At 41.8% G+C, this 18,081-nt stretch overlaps 1 protein-coding gene across 1 annotated transcript in view; it reads right to left on the bottom strand.

Moving 5' to 3' along the window:
* LOC122797693 (cytochrome P450 2D15-like) overlaps positions 1 to 18,081 on the bottom strand; it is an 807,038-nt gene that overhangs the window by 673,314 nt on the left and 115,643 nt on the right. The window lies entirely within an intron of this gene.

The following is an 18,081-nucleotide window of genomic DNA, read 5'->3' on the forward strand; positions in this document are numbered from 1 at the left end:
GATTTGTTTTGACCAGTTTCCTCTGGCTGTACTTGTAACGCATCTGGAGTGAGAAAATTTGCAAAATGATGTAGTGAGGCAGAACCAAGCAATCAGCTCAGCGCGGATGCACAAATTGGCATTTTTGGGTTGCTTGCATGCATTGCCTATGTAGGTAAATGAATGCAGGTTTGATCGATGCAAAAGTAGTTTCTGTAAGCAAATTCTAGGCAAACTTATTGAATATTCCCAGCCTGCATTCTCAGTGATGTAATTTTACTGAAATAGAAGAGTTGTGTGAGTTTTTGTGGAAATTACTACATAATTTGACCAGTTTAAGCTATGTAACTAGGTGACCAATCCCACAGTGCTCAGTGACTGCATCATGCTACTATAGCCATTTTGCAACCAGCCTGTATCTGGTGTCAGTATTTCCACAGAATTTCCAGATTGTTGCCTTATTTTTTGTCTGTTTTTCAAAAAAATTGTGGTTTTGTGGCAAATCATTAAAGACTGAAGTTTGAAAATGACAGGCATGAGTTTCAGAATCCATACCCTTTAGAAAATTCATGTTAATGCAAAACCTGTTACTCTAACAGCTTTCTAAGTTTAAGAGCAGTATGAAAAAAATTGTCCCATTTTTAGGGCCTTTGTCCCACTTTTTGTATGGGTTTATCCAGATTTGTTGCTCTAAGAGGTTGAGAGGTATGGCCAGTGTGTATGAACATATGTTGTTGGAGAAAGCATTTCTTTCCATCAAAGGTGAAGTTCATTTGGCAAGCTTCTCCCTTTCCTGTCCGATACAATTGCATTAGATAAGAGTGAGTAAGCTAAAGGACGCATAATGATGTAGACACTTCTAAAAAGGCAGTGGTTTACAAATACCTGTTGTATGGGCTTTCGGTTTCACAAAGTCTTTACCATTCCTTTTCGCGCTACTTTTGGTGTAGAAATAGATGGTGTATAGCGGGCTCTTTCATTAAGTCATTACCATTCCTTTCATTGCTAGTTTCGGTGTAGAAATAGATGGTGTATAGCGGGCTCTTTCATTAAGTCATTACCATTCCTTTCATTGCTAGCTTTAAATTGGTCATTGTAGGCTGTGAGGTCAGTTTAATTATAAATTGTGTGCAGTAGAAATCACAGCTTTGTAATGCAGTGATGCATATTAGCAGAAGCAGTGTTTATGTACTTTGATGTAACTGTGTAAATCATACAAATGGAAGTTTAGCATGATAGACAACAATAGTTATGCATTATACTGAAGTACCACAGCCTGTCTTTGGAATAATCAAAATCTGGAGTGATATACTTTGGTAGCAGTTTTATCTGTCTTGTTTGTAATGTGATATTTCCGGCTGTTAAGATGGCTTTCCATTTTTAGTTTTAACTTTATGTGATAACTAAGAATTGTGATCCTGTCTTTGCCATTTCCTACTCATGTTTGGCTTAACTAGGTACTCGGTTGTATCGTGCTTTCTTTTTATGCAAGAATAGCCATGTGGTGATCTTGGTTCTATTTTAAGGATAGGAGGCCTGGCTCACTGGTTTAGCTTGCAGTTCAATACAGCGCTCACCTCCACATATGTGCTTTTTTTGGGGGGGGGGGCAAAGGAACTGAAATTGAATTATGTATTAACGTTATGTATACTTAACAGCACTAGAGGCACTAACTCAGTTTTTAAATATGTTGTAAAGCTGACTGCATGGAGTAAGCCACTATAGCTGCTAAATTTCAGTGAATTGCATGATAGAGTACTTGAGCTGATGTGGTAGTTAAGAACTGCCCTTCCATTGGTGCAGGTTGAAATGTGATCTTATGTCAAATTTGTAACAGAGATAGATGATAAATAGGGCTGAATCTTAAGTATAAAGAAATGTATTTTAATCACTCTGATCACATAAACATCAATGCACCTTGTAAAAGCAATGCAGTTACTGTCTGTCATGACTGTATATGACATCTTGAAAGAGCAATAGATCTAGTAGGTTTATTAATGAGAATTCAGCCTTCACTTGTAGTTTAACTACATTACAAGGTATCTTTGTTATAGTATGACAAGGCGGTCACTGATTTTTCATGCATTTAAAAAATTGAAAGAAATAACTTGAGTGGCTTTTGTGGGAGTGACCTGCATGTGGGCGTGGCTCAAATAGGGGTGTTCCTTGAGTATGATGTGGGTGGGGCTTAAGGAGCACCAGAGCACTACTTCGCCTAGGGCACCATTTCAGCTAAGGCCGGCCCTGTCTAGCATGTCTATTTTTTCAATTTCCCGACCCAAATCACTACCGGCAGCTGAAAAAACAAACAGGTGGTAAACTATAGCTATAGGCGCCGGACCACAGGGTGAGGGGGAGGAGGACTCATGCGCACGTTGCTCACCAATTTAAACACAAAACACTTCTAGCTGATAAGGCTCCCAAGTGTTAGCTCCGTGGATAATTGCTTACTTCTAAGGGGATAACTGCTTACTTCTAAGGCTCCAGTTCTGGAGTAAGTCAGCGACATTTCATTCTGTTATGCTTATGCAGTAAGTGATGGCCGTTTATTTTATGCAGTAGCTCCGAAGTAATAGTGATGGCCATTTAGTGCTAGCTCCAGTTATTTTTTGCAGTAGCTCTGAAGTGATATTTCTGGCTCCATTTATTTTATGCAGTAGCTCTGAAGTGATAACGATGGCCGTTTAGTGCTAGTTCCATTTATTTTATGCAGTAGCTCCAAAGTGGTATTTCTGGCTCTGTTTATTTTATGCAGTAGCTCCAAAGTGATAGTGATGGCCGTTTAGTGCTAGTTCCATTTATTTTATGCAGTAGCTAGATAGCTCACTTTGCCATTGGCCTAAATCTTTCTTTATCCCACTATGTTCTGTAAAGTGGCTGGAATTTCCCTCAATACCTTAATCAAACCAGTCACAAAATGGTACGCAGATTGTTATAGATTTGATTGTAGTAATGTTAGTGTATGCATTGCATTTTTAATTCTGTATTTCAAATATAAAGAATAGAAAACATAGGAAGTAACAGGACACAAGTTTACTGTACGAGGAATTGCTGGCTGTTCTCATGGTGGTGTGAGAACAGTGTGAAAGTTGGTGAAATATTTGAGGCATTGCTTAGAATGATACTTACAAATTGTTATCAAGGCTTCAAAACATTTACAGTCAGTTATTTTGGCGTTAGAATGGGCTCCGACATTGGGTACCACTTGAGATTGCATAGTATTCCAAGATGTTGATGACTGTTTCTAGAGTTCATTTGCACATAATTACAAGTGTAATGCTTTGACCAAGGATATATTCAAGTTGTTTAATGTCTGGAATAATTTATGTGCTAGAGTTTGTAGGTACAATGCTATTGGATTTATATCAAAAAGGGCCGTAGCTCCAAAGTGATAGTGAATGCCATTTGGTGCTAGTTCCATTTATTTTATGCAGTAGCTCCAAAGTGATATTTCTTTTGTGTAGCTCCAAAGTGATATTTCATGCGTGCGTGTGTATGTAATTGGGCTCAAACCCTGTACCTTAGGTACAGGGTCCTGCATTATCAACCCACACCACCACATGTGATTCAGAGAGTTTGGCTCATATGGTTGGTCTGTTTCTCTTAAGATTTGTGGCTTTCTGGCAAATCATAATGAAAGCCCTTTATGTTTCAGTCTTACCATCTTTTTATTTGGAAACACACAGTAACACAAAACACTTTCTAAGATTATACAAGCAATATTTAAAATGTGTCCCTGGTTTTACCCCTTTGCCCCCCCCAAAATAAATTTTGGCTTTTTCCAGATTTCTTCTGCTGTGAAATTGAGAGATTTAATTGTGTCAAGTGGATGGTGCAGTGGTAGTGTTGTTGCCTCATAATAAGAGGTTATGTGGTTTGATTCTCGGCTGGGGTGCCTTCTGTGTGGAGTCTGTTTTTCCTCCATGTATTTGGGTGGGTTCCCTCTGGGTACTTTGGTTTCCTCCCATGTTACAAAGACATGCATCTGGAGCATTTCTCCCTGGGCTTCTGCTGAAAACTGGCTTTCTTCCAAGTCTGACTTTCCTGGTAAAAAAAATTTAAAGATTTTTACAAGGAGCTGAGAGCTTCAGGGGAAGAGAAGTTTAGCGGGGCGTATTCCAAGACCATTTGCATTGTTAGCACAACAAGTAGTAGCTTACTTTGGATGCAGAAGGCTGTGGGTTCTACTCCCACAGTATGCAGATCGCGGATACTGTACTATGTTGTATTTGAAAGGGAGTGGATGCTAAAAGTCTTGTGAATGTCCTCCTTTGGAGGAGTTATCTAGTAACTATGAACCTGTTATCAGTTTGCCATCAATTCCCTGTTGCAATATTATTAGCTTATCATTTTTTAATATAACAGTTAATTTATTCTTCAAGGGCAACAGCCAATTAATTTTTAGATGAAACCATGAAATATAGAGTGGTTTCCTAGCATCAACCTCTTCATTAGCTAGAGATCACTTAAATGTGGAATTATTTAGATGACTTACTTCTGCAGACATTTCGCATATTTACTGATATTGGTGGATTATGAAAAGTTTGAATGACCTTTTATCGTTGAGATTTTCTAAAATGGGTAGTTTTGTCATTATTGGTTCATACATTCTGTTTCATTGCTTACTGGAAGAGTGTTCAAAACTACAGATTTAAACACATTCTAACAACTGGTGCTGTATTATACAAGGAATATAATTTAATACAATCAGGAAGGTGAATCAAGGAATGCATACTGCATGGCCCTAAAATGTGTTTGAAAACAGCCCATCAGAAAGTGTGAAAGGCTCAAAATCGTGGGCACATTTTAAGCTTTACTCTTGTTACCAAAGCAATGGATGAAAGTAAACAGTTCACACCACATTACCTTGACTTGGCCAAGCCTTTTGACACAATCCCCTACTCAGGTGTAAGATGAATAATGTAGCAGCAAACACTTACATCACCAGCTGCACTGCCAACTTGGTTCACAAGATGCAGGAGATCAAAACGGGAAGAGACCAGTCACCAATGGAGTCCCCCAGGGTTCGGTGCTGAGACTTTTTCCGTTTGGCATATACATCTCTAAAGTAAAAGGAAATACCAAAGAGCTTTGCCCAACTAAGTTTGAGATGACTGCAAGCTAGGAGAAGTTATTAAATCCCCAAATGACAACCTCCATGCAGGAAGGTTTGTCCCAAATAATAACTGGCATCAAAATCATGTCAATGCCCTTTGAGAACTGATCCAATTGTTTGGCATTTGGGAACTTGTGTCTACAGTGACCTAACTTCTGACCAACATGTGCCCAGAGTCATAAGAAAGCCTTTCTATATTGCACAGCTTATAAGCAAATTGATTGTGACTAGGTCTAGAGATGCTGTTGTCCCCCTTTACAAAGCTCTCATTATGTCAATCATTTTGTATAATGCCCACTTTGGCATGTATCTGTCCAGCCCCATGCAACAATTGGAATACCTTCCTACAAGTCCTAAACAATAGGTCTTGCATGGACCGCCTCAAAGATTTATTATTATACTCAGTATCCTACAGAGTGCTTAGAGGTGACATGTCTAGCATAGAAAGCATCCTCCGACCTAACACAGATGGACCTACTGAACATCAGCAAGTCAAATAACATCAGAAATACTCATTCCAGGTATCTAAACTGAATGTTGTGGACAGATGGATATCTATCACAGAGGCTACCACTGTTCTGGAACAGACTATCCATAAAAATAATGCAAAGCTCATCCACCCATATTCAAATGCAACTTGGATCTAAGGATGGGTAATAGAAAATGTACTCCAGGATTTCCCCTCATGCCATTAATGGATAGAGGCAGCTCCTAAATGCTGCATCCCCTACATGCCCCCTCAAATTATCGCTGTTATGATCACAGTTGTTCTCACTAGGGCTAATATACAATTATCAGCCATGGGAATAGCTAAGACCAATCAGAAAATGTTAATTCAAGCACCAAAAGGGAATTGGTGAAGCTTAAAATGTCCTCCAAGTGAACCTATGTTGTGAATAGTTATAAAAAAATTACCCTTTTTAGTTCACTAAGTGCCCCTGTCACCCTACACCGCCCCCCCCCCCCGCCCAGTCTTTAACAGCTGGCACCTATGCTTCCTGTCCACATAAAGCAAAGTAAGTCTCTTATTATATTTAAATATAACTTGGATGAATGGATGGGAAACCATAAATTCAACCCAGGATTAGCACCCATGTCCCTCAAGGATACAGCAACAAGTAAATGACCCAACATATCCTTGTTCTGCCCTTTTCTGGATTACCATCCTGTAAAACACTAGGGACAAACACAACCAATGGAATGTAAGGCTAGGCATCTTAATATGTTCATAGATCAATAGCCTAGTAAATACATATGAACCTACGGACCCAGGAATTAACTTACAAAGACGGAATCAACAATCTTGACTCTGCATCTCAAATCACACAAGCAAAGGAAATGACAGACACAAACGTATAAAGTCATGGGGCATTTTCTTTCTCTGGAATGCACAGAATTAAAAAAAGGGACAATACTGATGATATCAGACTCTTATGTTTATTTAAAAGAATTAATTGGACCACTTCCTGGTTGTCAAGGAGAGTTATGATTGACTGTAACAAGCTCCCTAATCAGGCTAAGTTAAGTAGCAGTTATTTAGCTTCAGAAAACTGACTGATAATGTGTACAGTAGTATATGTTTAATGGCGTGACAGGTTGTTAGGGCACAAGTTTAAACTTGACTTATAGGTTCATAGATAAGTACTAGGCTATTTTAAGTCTAGTCAATTTCCCCTTTTGTGCTCAAAATAACCTATCCCATTTGATTATAGATTGGCTTTGCCCATCCCATTGTCAATAATTCTATATTATGTGTAATGAAAATAACTGGGATCATACCATAGATAATTTGAGGGGACCCATGCATGGGGTAAAGCATTTAGGAGCTTTCTCTGTCCATTAGTACTACAGGGGATAGTCCTGCAGTCAGTTTTCTATTTCCCGTCGATACAGCTAAGCTGCACTTGAAAATGGACAACAATGATGTTTGTTTTCTGTGCATGAGAAGCCTGTTCCACAGTAGTGGTATCCTCTGCAAGATACACCAGTCACTCCATCTGTTGATGTTTAGATCCCTAGGACTGAGAATTTCTGATGTCATTTGACTTGAGGATGTGCAAGTAAATCTATCAGTAATGGGTGTGAAAGGATGCCCTGTATGCCAGGCACAGGTCATCTCTTAGCAGTCTGTAGGCTAGTGAGTGTAGTGACAGGGCTCTGAGTCAGTCTATGTAGGATATGTTGTTTAGGCCTTGTATCCTTTTAGTAAGGTATCTCTCTAGGAGTTCCAGTTGCATATGTCTGGACAGATATATGCCAAAGGGCGCTGAATAACGAAACAATAACATCCTTAGATCTAGACACAAGCCCCTTGTTTATAAGCTGTATTATCGTCATTAATAATAATATATTATAGTTATATTCTATAATATTACTATTAATTACCAGTGTATCATAGTGATGCTAGTTATTTGGAGATAAAAGGAAAAGTACAGTTTTGTACCTACCATAAATGTAGATGTCCGATAGATATGCAACTGCAGTCCTGTCATATGGGTTGTCCTGCCTCAGGCAGCCCTTCGGTCGGCCAGATTCCAAAGTCTGGGTCCGGCGTCGGCCGATGTCGCCTCCTCCCCGACGTCAGAGCAGCTGGAGTATAAAGGCATCAGCCGACGCCATCTTCTTCAGTGTTTCTTGCCCCACATGCCAGGTGCCCTCCAAGGAAGGCTAAATTTTGTGAATGGATAAACAGATAAAACCAGACATGCACAACAGTAATAAACAGATACACCATAATATATATATCCCCATCTGATAGGTAAGGGGAGAAAGGACCCAAAAGGGGAAAAACAGAGGGGTAGGAGGGAGGGAAAACCTGACTGCAGTTGCATATCTATCGGACATCTACATTTATGGTAGGTACAAAACTGTACTATGTCCTTCAAGAATGCAACTGCAGTCCTGACATTAGTTTGAATACCATAGCCAAGCTGGGGGTGGTAGGACTAAGCAAGAGATGGTGTAGCTAGAGGCCCTGCAGGACTGCCGAAGCAAAGCCTGCTCGGGATCTGGAGTATAATGGCAGGTTGTAGTGTTTGGTAAATGTATGCACGGAGCTCCATGTAGCAGCCTCTAGAATATCTTTTGTAGCCACTCCTCTTAGAAAAGCTGTGGATGTGGCCATAGCTCTGGTGGAGTGTGGTCTAATATTAGCTGGCACACTTTTTCCATGAAAAGAATAACAGAATCTGATGCAGTGTCCAATCCATTTTGAGATAGTTTGTTTGGTGACTGCCTTTACTTGCACTCCAGCAGCATAGGCTACAAACAGTTGGTCAGACTTCCTGGTGGACTTTGTTCTGTCCAAGTAGTAGCGTAGTTGTCTGTGAATGTCTAAAGTATGCAGCAGCTTTTCCCCTTTATTTTGAGGGTTAGGAAAGAAAGTAGGCAGGTGAATTGCTTGGTTTAGAGACACTCTGGATATCACCTTAGGCATGAATGAAGGATTGGTCCTAAGTGAAACTCTGTCCTGATGAAAGATGAGAAAAGGAGGAACTGCCATGAGGGCCTGTATCTCCGAGACTCTTCTTGCTGAGGTGACTGCCAACAGGAAAACTGTTTCCCAAGAGAGAAACTGCATTTCTGAAGATGCTGCTAGTTCAAAAGGAGGAAGAGTTAATTTTTCCAAGACGTAATTGAGGTCCCATGCAGGAATTGGTAGCTTCCTTGGAGGTTTGATATTCTTTATGCCTCTTAGAAGCTGTCTTAGCAAGGGATGCAAAAACACAGGTGGATCACAGTTGTAATGTGCTGAGATAGCTGAAGCGTGGATTTTGATGGAAGAGTATGAGGCCACTGTGAAACATTTCTGCCAAGTATTCTAATATCTGAGGTATGTTCATCAGTGATGCATCCTGGCCCTTGTTGACATTCCAGATGGTGAATCTCTTCCATTTGGCCGAATAGGTTTTTCTGGTGGAAGGTCTGCGTGCCTCCAGCAAAATTTCCTGAACTTTTTCGGAGAGGGAGTCATGGGTCTGAGTCATGGAACTCTCCAAGCTGTCAGCTTTAAGGTTTGCAGGTTCTGATGAACAGTCTTGTAACTGTGTTGAGTCAGGAGCAGAGGCCATTGAGGCAAAGGCCACGGTTTGGTGTGAGTTATGCTCAGTAGTAGTGGATACCAGTGTTGCCTTGGCCAGTCTGGAGCTATCAAGATTCCTCTTGGTTGTTCTGCCTTGATCTTCAGTAACACCTTGGTGAGCAAAGGTAGAGGAGGGAATGCATAAATTGTTAGAGCATTCCAGCTGAAGGAAAGAGCATCCGTTCTCCAAGCTAGAGGATGGTGTATCCTTGTGCAGAACCTTTCCAGGTGATGATTGAGATGAGATGCAAAGAGGTCTATGTCTGGTCTTCCCCATGCAGATGCTATTTGTGAGAAAATGCGTGGTTGTAGCATCCATTTGTGTGGATCCAAGAAATTTCTGCTCAACCTGTCTGCCAGAACATTGTCCTTGCCCGGAACAAACTGGGATTGCAAGTAGATGTTCAGTTTCAGGGACTTTTCCCAAAGAATCATTGTTAGTCTGCAGAGGGTAGGAATGAGTGCCGCTTGTTTGTTTATGTACCACATGACAGTGGTGTTGTCTGTCCTTATTAGCAGATGACCTTGCTGAAGAGATTTTCCAAAGGCTTCTATTGCATGTATCACTGCCAACATCTCTTTTTGATTTATGTGCTGATGCATCTCCATGGGAGTCCATTGCCCTTGAATGCATCTGCCGTCCATGTGTGCCACCCATCCATGGTCTGAGGCGTCTGTTGTAATAGTTTGACTTGTTGGAGGTTTGTTGAAAAGCATGCCTTCGTTTAAGTGACTTGCTTGAGCCCACCACAAAAATTCCCTTTGCAGGCATGGTATGAGTGGTATTATGTCTTCTAGGTTGTGGCTGTGTTGCGACCACAAGCTTTTTAGGTACCATTGCAGCTTTCTCATGTGTGGTCTTGCCAGAGGGATTAGGAGAATGCAAGATGCCATGAACCCCAGGGCCTGCAGGGTCTTCCTTGTGGTCAGGTGGGTTAATTGTGCTAGGCCTTTGAAGTAAGCTGTTAAATGCTCTTGTTTCTCCTCTGTGAGGAAAGCCATTTGTAGCTGTGTGTCCAGTTTTGCTCCTAGAAAAATAATCTCTTGGGATGGCAGTAATCTTGATTTTTGAATGTTGACTGTATATCCCAAAGCCTGCAGCAATTGAATGACATAATCCAAGTGTTTTATCAAAGTCTGTTTGCTGTCTGCTTGTATTAGACAGTCGTCCAGGTAAGGGTATATTTGAATCCCCTGGAGTCTGCAATGTGCCACTACTGATGCCAGGCATTTCGTGAATACTCTGGGCGCAGTAGATAAGCCAAACAGCAATGCTGAGAATTGATAGTGCTCTCTTCCTGCAAGAAATCTGAGGTATCTTCTGCAACTGTGTCTGATAGGGACATGCAGGTATGCCTCCTTGAGGTCCAGAGTAACCAGCCAAGACCCCTTGCCCAGCATGGGAAGAAGTTGCTGTAATGTCAGCATCTTGAATTTTGGCACCATGAGAAAAGTATTTAGAACGGACAAGTCCAATATATAGGCCTCCATTGTTTTTCTTTTCTTGGAACAAGGAACAGTCTTGAATAAAATCCCTGGCCTTGTTCCTGAGGAGGAACCTTCTCTATTGCTTTTATTTGTAACAGCTTTGAGACTTCTATGAGTGCCTCTGCCCTTTGATTTTGTGGCAGGTTTGGCATGCCTTGTCCTGTTGGTAAGGTATGGAAGTGGAACCTGTAACCTCTGTCTATTATGTCCAGAATCCAATTGTCCTTTGTTATAATGTGCCAGTTTTTTGAGAATAGAGATAATTTTCCGCCTAGAGGTGCTTCTCTTTGAGCCTTGGTAGGCGGAGTGAAAGGTAAGTCATTGTGATTGTCCCTGTGGTGCAGGTGAACTACCTGTGCCACTTCTCTGATTTTGTGGCTGCCATTGGCGTCCCCTGTAGGAGCCTCGGTATTGCCCTCTACCTCGTGCACGCCTGTTCTTTCCCCTTTGAAACTTGTCAGAGTCTGGAAAGGTTCTTCTTGGGTATCTGAATGCTCTGAATCCCCAGAGGCTTCATCTGAAGAGAGGTTGTCTGCCTGCTCAGTTCTAGGCCTTTTTTCTGCAGGCGGCTGAGAACCTCTGTCTGGGTGAGGCTGAGACCCCCTGATAAGAGAGATTAAATCTGCAGCCAGAGACATGATTTGTCTGTCAGAAGAAGGGGCCTGAGAAGTAGGTTTAGGATGGGCCTTGGCCTGGCTGGTGGCCTTAGCACGTGCAAAGGCCTTGATTGACATGGATACAGGAGGCCTAGCTGCCCCACGTGCAGGGGTAACTTTGTCCACGGGAATGGTGTCGGGTAGATCCAGAACTTCGGTTTCCGGAGGAAAATCAACAACCGGCATCGGTGTAGTCTCCGAGACCGAGGGATGAGTTAACGCGGTGTCGTCGGCCTGGAGCAGTTGAATTATCGCTTCTGAAGGGACCAAAGCACTCGCAGAGGGCTTAGGCGTTATATCGGTGGAAGACGCGGGCCGAGGATGTCGGTCCCGGTCCTTTCGTTTTTTGGTAGTTTGTGCTGTCGGTTGTTCCGACGGCATGTTGTAAGCGTAGGATTCGCCAAAAGTCTTGACAAACTCTGCCCGGCGCCTGAGAGTGTGCTTATTAAAGCAAGCACAGGCAGCACAGGCCGAGACGTCGTGGTCTGGGCCCAGGCAAGGGAGGCAGTAAGAATGGAAGTCCTTATGAGGTATTTGTTTACCACAAGACAAACAATTATTAACTTTCTCAATTTGTTCTGACATCGGCTGAGGCAAGAAAAATGTTCTCAACGGGTACTTAGCTTTTAGATGACTTCGGTAACTGAAAACACAGGAGCTGACCGACCGGCACTTGCGAACTGCTTCTGCTTCGGGCACCGCGCGGCAAGAAAGACTGAAGAAGGTGGCGTCGGCTGATGCCTTTATACTCCAGCTGCTCTGACGTCGGGGAGGAGGCGACATCGGCCGACGCCGGACCCAGACTTTGGAATCTGGCTGACCGAAGGGCTGCCTGAGGCAGGACAACCCATATGTCAGGACTGCAGTTGCATTCTTGAAGGACATCAGGCAGTGACAGTTTACAGGACATGGATCTGGTTTTATGACTCCTGGTATGTTCTGTTTTGTAGAAAAACAAAAGTTATGTACTCACCATAACATTCCATCTGAGTTGTAACTTTTCTTTCTTCCTCAACCTATGGGTTCAGTTCCAAACTTCGGAACAGACTACCATAACTTGTGGTAACTAAAAAACTCTTGAGTTTCCTTTACCCACAATGCACCTATCCCAGTTACCTCAGCTCGGGTTTGCTGATAGACCAAAGGAAAAATTAGTTGTAAGACATTCATTGAGACTATATCTGGAACCATGGTTATATACCAAGGATAATAATCCAGTAGTCATCCAATCCTCTAGAAATCCAAGGGTATGGGGGTTGGAGGGAGGGGAGATGAGGAACAATGACAATGGACAACACAAATGGAATGTTATGGTGAGTATATAACTTTTTTATCTCATGTTATCAGTTTTCATTCTATCGTCAGCCTTTGGGAAAGAGTCCCCAGCTACCTTATATTCTGGGTGATCTCAAGGAAAGATGTTCCTGAGCACCACTGAACTGAATAATGCTCTTCCCCTGGAGACCAGATCCAATTTGTTATGGAGTAGCCTAGGTTACTGCTGCACAAATATCATCCATGAAGGCTCTAGACTGGAAGACAACTGAAGTTGCTACAGCTCTAGTTGAATGTGGTTTTAAGGGTTTAGATAAAGCAATCCCAATTTGTTGTAGATGAAAGGAATGCAATCTGTTAGACATCTATCCAACATCACTTCGCTCACAGGTTTTCCCAGTTTTGTATTCGAGTAAGAGATAAATAACTGCTCAGATTTTCAGATATCTTTCGTTCTGTGAAGATAAAATTGTAATTGTCTATGAACATCTAATAAGTGTAAGCAAATTCACCTTTATTAGCAAATTTGGGGAAGAAAACTGGTAGGTTAACAGTTTGATTCATACTGACTTCTGAAACCACCTTTGGTTGAAAAGAGAGGATGGTTCTTAGCACAACCCTATCCTTATGAAAAATCAAATATGGTGGTTTACAAAACAAAGCTTGAATTTCTGAAATCCTTCTGGTGGAAGTTATAGCCACAAAGAATATAGTTTTCCAGGACAGAAACTTAAGATCACAATCTGCTGCCGGTTCAAAAGAAGGTTGTATGATTGCTTGCAACACCAAGTTCATGTCCCAAGGAGGGGCTGGATCTTTGTAAGGAGGCTTTAAAAGAAGAGTACCTCTCAAAAAAAGCTTTACAAGGTTTATGAGAAGCAAGAGATGAGTCTTCCAATCCAATATGAAAATTGGATATAGTTGCGAATTGAACTAACAGTAGAAGACAAAGCCCCTTCAGTGAATAGTGGGATTAAAAATTTGAGAATCTTATGAATAGGTGCTGAGAAAAGGGTCAACATTATTTTGATGTGCCCAAAAGACAAACTTTTCCATTTACTGTTGTAAAGTTTATGCGTATATGGTTCATAAGAGGCCAAAAGTATTTGTCAGACAGATGGAGAGTATAAATTGTGTGGTTATTAATGGAATTGGAGAAACCAAGCTGTCAGCTTGAGGTTCAAGATGTCGAGTGGATTATGCCTGTCAGATGGGGCAGGAGATCTGCAACTGGGTCCAGAATCCAAGGTTGGTGAATTAGATGAGGCCAAAGGAAGGGAATCAAATCTGTTGAGGCCAATAAGGTGCAATGAAGATTATCTTGCTCTTCAACCCGATTGCTTTCTGTAGAAACTTTGTATTAGAGGAATTGGAGAAAAGGCATAAAGACCAGCTGTGGACAGCAGCATCCCTCTGTGATTCACCCTTTGAGAGGCTTAGGGCAAAGTAGTTGCTGCACTTGTTCAGGGGAGAGGCAAAAAGATCACAGCAAGGCTGGCCCCATTTACAGAATATTCTCTTCATCACTTTTGGATTGAAGGACCACTTGTAAGGCAATGTGAATTGCTATGAGAAAGTGGTTGAATGAGATTGCCCACTGCCACATGCTGAAAGATTCTTGACACAAGGGATAGGACCTGGTTCCTCCTTGCTTGTTGATGTACCACATTACTAACATATTGTCTGTTTGAATTGCAATTGCCCCTGAAGTGAGACAATCTTGGAGATTGGCATAATGGTTAAGGTGTTTACCTTACAGACACAAGGTGCAGGGTTTGATTCTTACATAGGGTAATTGGCTAGGCTTAAAATGGCCCTAAAGGGGACATCAGGGGTTCTTTTGCAAATGGGGACTGGAAGGGAAAACAACCTCTGGAAATGATTCTCTGCTCCCAGGTATCTGATGTTATTTCTAGCTAGGCTCTGTCATGCAAGGATAGTTGACTCCTGACTGCCTACAGAGGAAGACAATTGGGTCTCCTTTCAGCAGCATGGAAAAGGTTTAGCAACGAAAGAATATCTGTACTCCTGTTTTTTTCTGGCCTCCACTGCCAAGAGGGTGGCATCTTCCATTTAAGTTTCCCCTCTGCCCTTGGGGGAACCACCTCCATGTGTGCCTTGAAAATACCCTTGGAACTTTTTTGAACCACATTTCCACTATTTCGCTGATTCCTTGAAAAGGATCATTGAGGAGTGGAAAAATGTACACCCACGACAGATGGGATCTTTCTACATCTCTCACACCTGAACAAAGCCTCTTCAACTTTAAGACCAACCAAGGACATGCTATCAAAGGGAGCATTGATGAACAAAGACTTTAAGGGCTCCGCAAAATCACATAAAAGCATCCAGGCATGTCTTCTGATGGCAGTGCCTGAACACACTGCTCTTGTCCCTTCGGCTGCATTAGAAATGAGTCTCATGGATGAGGTGGATATGGACTGTAAGTTAGCCAACTGAGAGGCAACAGACTCCTGAACCACTTCAGAGATGCATCCTGAAAGGGTATCTGAAAGCTCTTTTAATCAGATCCCTCTGCATTCTGGTGAAATGTGCCAAGAAATTCAAAGACCATAATGCAAAGGTGACTGAAGCATAAACCCATTTCCCAAACCTTTCCATCGCCCAAGATTCCTTGTTGGGTGGATAGATATAAAAACTTTCTACAGCTAGTTCCTTTTTGGTTGATGCTGCTATGACCATGCCATCAACAAGCAAACCTTCTGACCAAAATTGTTTATCCTCCATCAACTCAATGAACTCATTGGCAGGTGAAGTTACCCAAGAGGTAGATGGGTGGGTACCAAAAGCCTGCAGATACATGACTCCTCAGACAAAGGATTACTGGACTTCCAATCAACTCTCTGTTTTAAGATTTCTAGGATGTCTCATCAGGAGGTGATCTTGGGGATCCTTCACCCTCATCAAAGTCCTTGTCTTCTGTGATAAGATTACTTCAGGGAATCCAAGTGCTTCCATTTGCACTTCTTCTCAGGAACCTCCACAGTGGGATAATCTGGGGAAGTATCAGAAGAGGAGGGTATTCCTTTTTGGGACTCCTGAGGTTTTGGTACTCACTTGTCCTTGTGGAGTCAACGATTGAGACTCTGAACATAGACATGACAGGGATGTGTGTTCCAAGTAGGAAGGGGCCGACTGACTGCTACAGTCATAGCTCTCTCTGCAGCCTCGAAAGCTGACCCACCCAAAGACAGGAGGGACCCCGAATCCAAAAGGGTAGGTGTGGAAACAGAGGTCACCTCCCGCTCTGAAGAGATCTCTCTCAAAGCAGAAGCTGAAGCCAAGCTGATCCCTGCCAAATCTCCAAGCTGCAGAAAAGGCACTGAAAACATAGGAGTTGACTTTAGCCTCTTGGAACTGACAGGACAGATACAGCCCCGAGAGGTCTCCAGTTCCGACTGAATCAAAGAGCTCAGAGTAATAATCGATTCAGAAGATAAAGATATCTTCGGTTCTGATGCAGACAGCACAGAGACGCTTAGAACTGTAATCTCTAAGCCTTCAAGTGAAGTTGGAGGAGGAAGTAAAGGGGAGTAGTTGAAGAATGGAATCCTTGACCTGTATGCGTAGGAACTGAGATGGATCCTGTCATACCTTACACCCAAAGAATTTTTCTCATCAGTCTCTCCACATTGTCTTTGGTTAGACTTTTATAGGAAAGGGTTGACATCACAAGACGATTTAGGTGTCTCCAAAAATGGTGATGGAAGTCTCTCTAGAAAGGGATCAATGGAGGATAAAAATAATTTGTTCCTGGAATATTTTTTTTTTTGAATCCTGTAACTGAGGTGTTGGATCTGAAGATCTTGGCAGTGAGGTTTGTCCTTGACCTGTAATCTTAGGAACTGAAGAGCTAGTCAGTTCCGATAGTAGGCTTATGGTAATTCTCGCTTCTGATGAGAGTCAGAGCACACGATTGTGACTTTTTTCCTATGAGTTCTGAAGGGGATGATGGAACTGACATTTGACATGCCAGTGTAGATTTTTCTTCTTTGTCTTCTTAGAAACTTTGGAAGATGAAGAAGATGTACTAGAAAAGTCAAATTTGTTTCTTGATTTTTCTTTAAAAGTGGCTCCAGATAACACCTTACTGGAAGAAGACGGAAGCAGGCCTTTTAAGATCAATTTATTTTTCTCCTCAAGAGCTCTATGGCTAAAGGAATGACAAATAGAACAATCAATGCATAAAGAGTGCATGTCAGAAAAGGGTATTTTATGACCATATTTCTGACACACACACACACACACACACACACACACACACACACACACACACACACACACACACACACACACACACACACACACACACAGAAAAATTGAGGAAATTACAGTAAAGGTATGAATTATACAGAAAGTATAGAAGAAATGAAATCTAGAGTTGAATATATAAAATGAATCATTTACCTACTCCACAGGAAGTGGCACCACATCTGACATGAAAAGAGGCAAATGAGATCTGATGAAACTGGGATAGGTGCACTGAGAGTAAGGGAAAAGCTCGAAAGTTTTTTGGTTATCAAGAACTATGGTAGCACAAGTCTACATTGCAGGTCAAATGCAGTGGCTTAGCCTTAGCCCATACATTACTTTTCTCTTTGAGACCTCATCTGTGCTGGCATGCAGTGTCTGTCTTCTGAAAACATGCCTACTATTCTGATCACAAGTTTGGCCTAACCACTTAAGGGGGTTGTAGTCTGTGACAACAGAATATTTACTTTTATAAAGGCAAAATTGCAATTTTTAAAGGGGCCATACTGATCCCATACACAACTTCTTCACAGATAAGAATTATTCTTTTGTTTAACAGCTATGACTGAGATACACCACTGCACCTTCATCAGAGGACGTCCCAGGCCTGTGATTTCAAGCAATTTCCTGAATAATAAATTCACAACTGTAGTTTAAACTTTCCAGCACAGTGAATCTGTGTATGGCGTCATTCCATTTCTTAAACGCTTATTCCCAGGCTGGAGACCACATTAACAAGCAGAAGCCCAAAACTGAAGCCCAAACCTCAAAGAAGTTAGAAATCCACCTTTTATGAGGAACGTCAAAGTCTGGTACCTCAGCTGCTGACCATCTGGGGTAACATTGTTGACCAAAACTATGACCATTTATTTGGAATGCCACAGTAGAACTACCAATCAAATTATGCCACCACAGGGCAAAATAACCAATTGTTGTTGTTGTTAGATGTTAAACATATAGAATGTTAAAGAGACATTATAATAAACAGTAAGCATTAATAGCAAATACCAGTATAAATGTGCTATGGAAATATGGAAAGATATAAAAATTATTGCAAAATTAATCCTACAATAAATATCTCCTAGGTATCTACCAGGGATGCTCTCCAGAAGGCCGTGGAGAAGCCAAGCCCAAGTTTTCAAATTCCTCAAAGCACGGTGCTTAAAGGGACACTATCTCATTCCTCAAATGGCCTGCCTGCCTCGGACCGAATC

This window comes from Protopterus annectens, chromosome 1.part0 (assembly GCF_019279795.1).
Source record: "Protopterus annectens isolate FY-2018-M chromosome 1.part0, PAN1.0, whole genome shotgun sequence".
Taxonomy (NCBI): Eukaryota; Metazoa; Chordata; order Ceratodontiformes; family Protopteridae; genus Protopterus; species Protopterus annectens.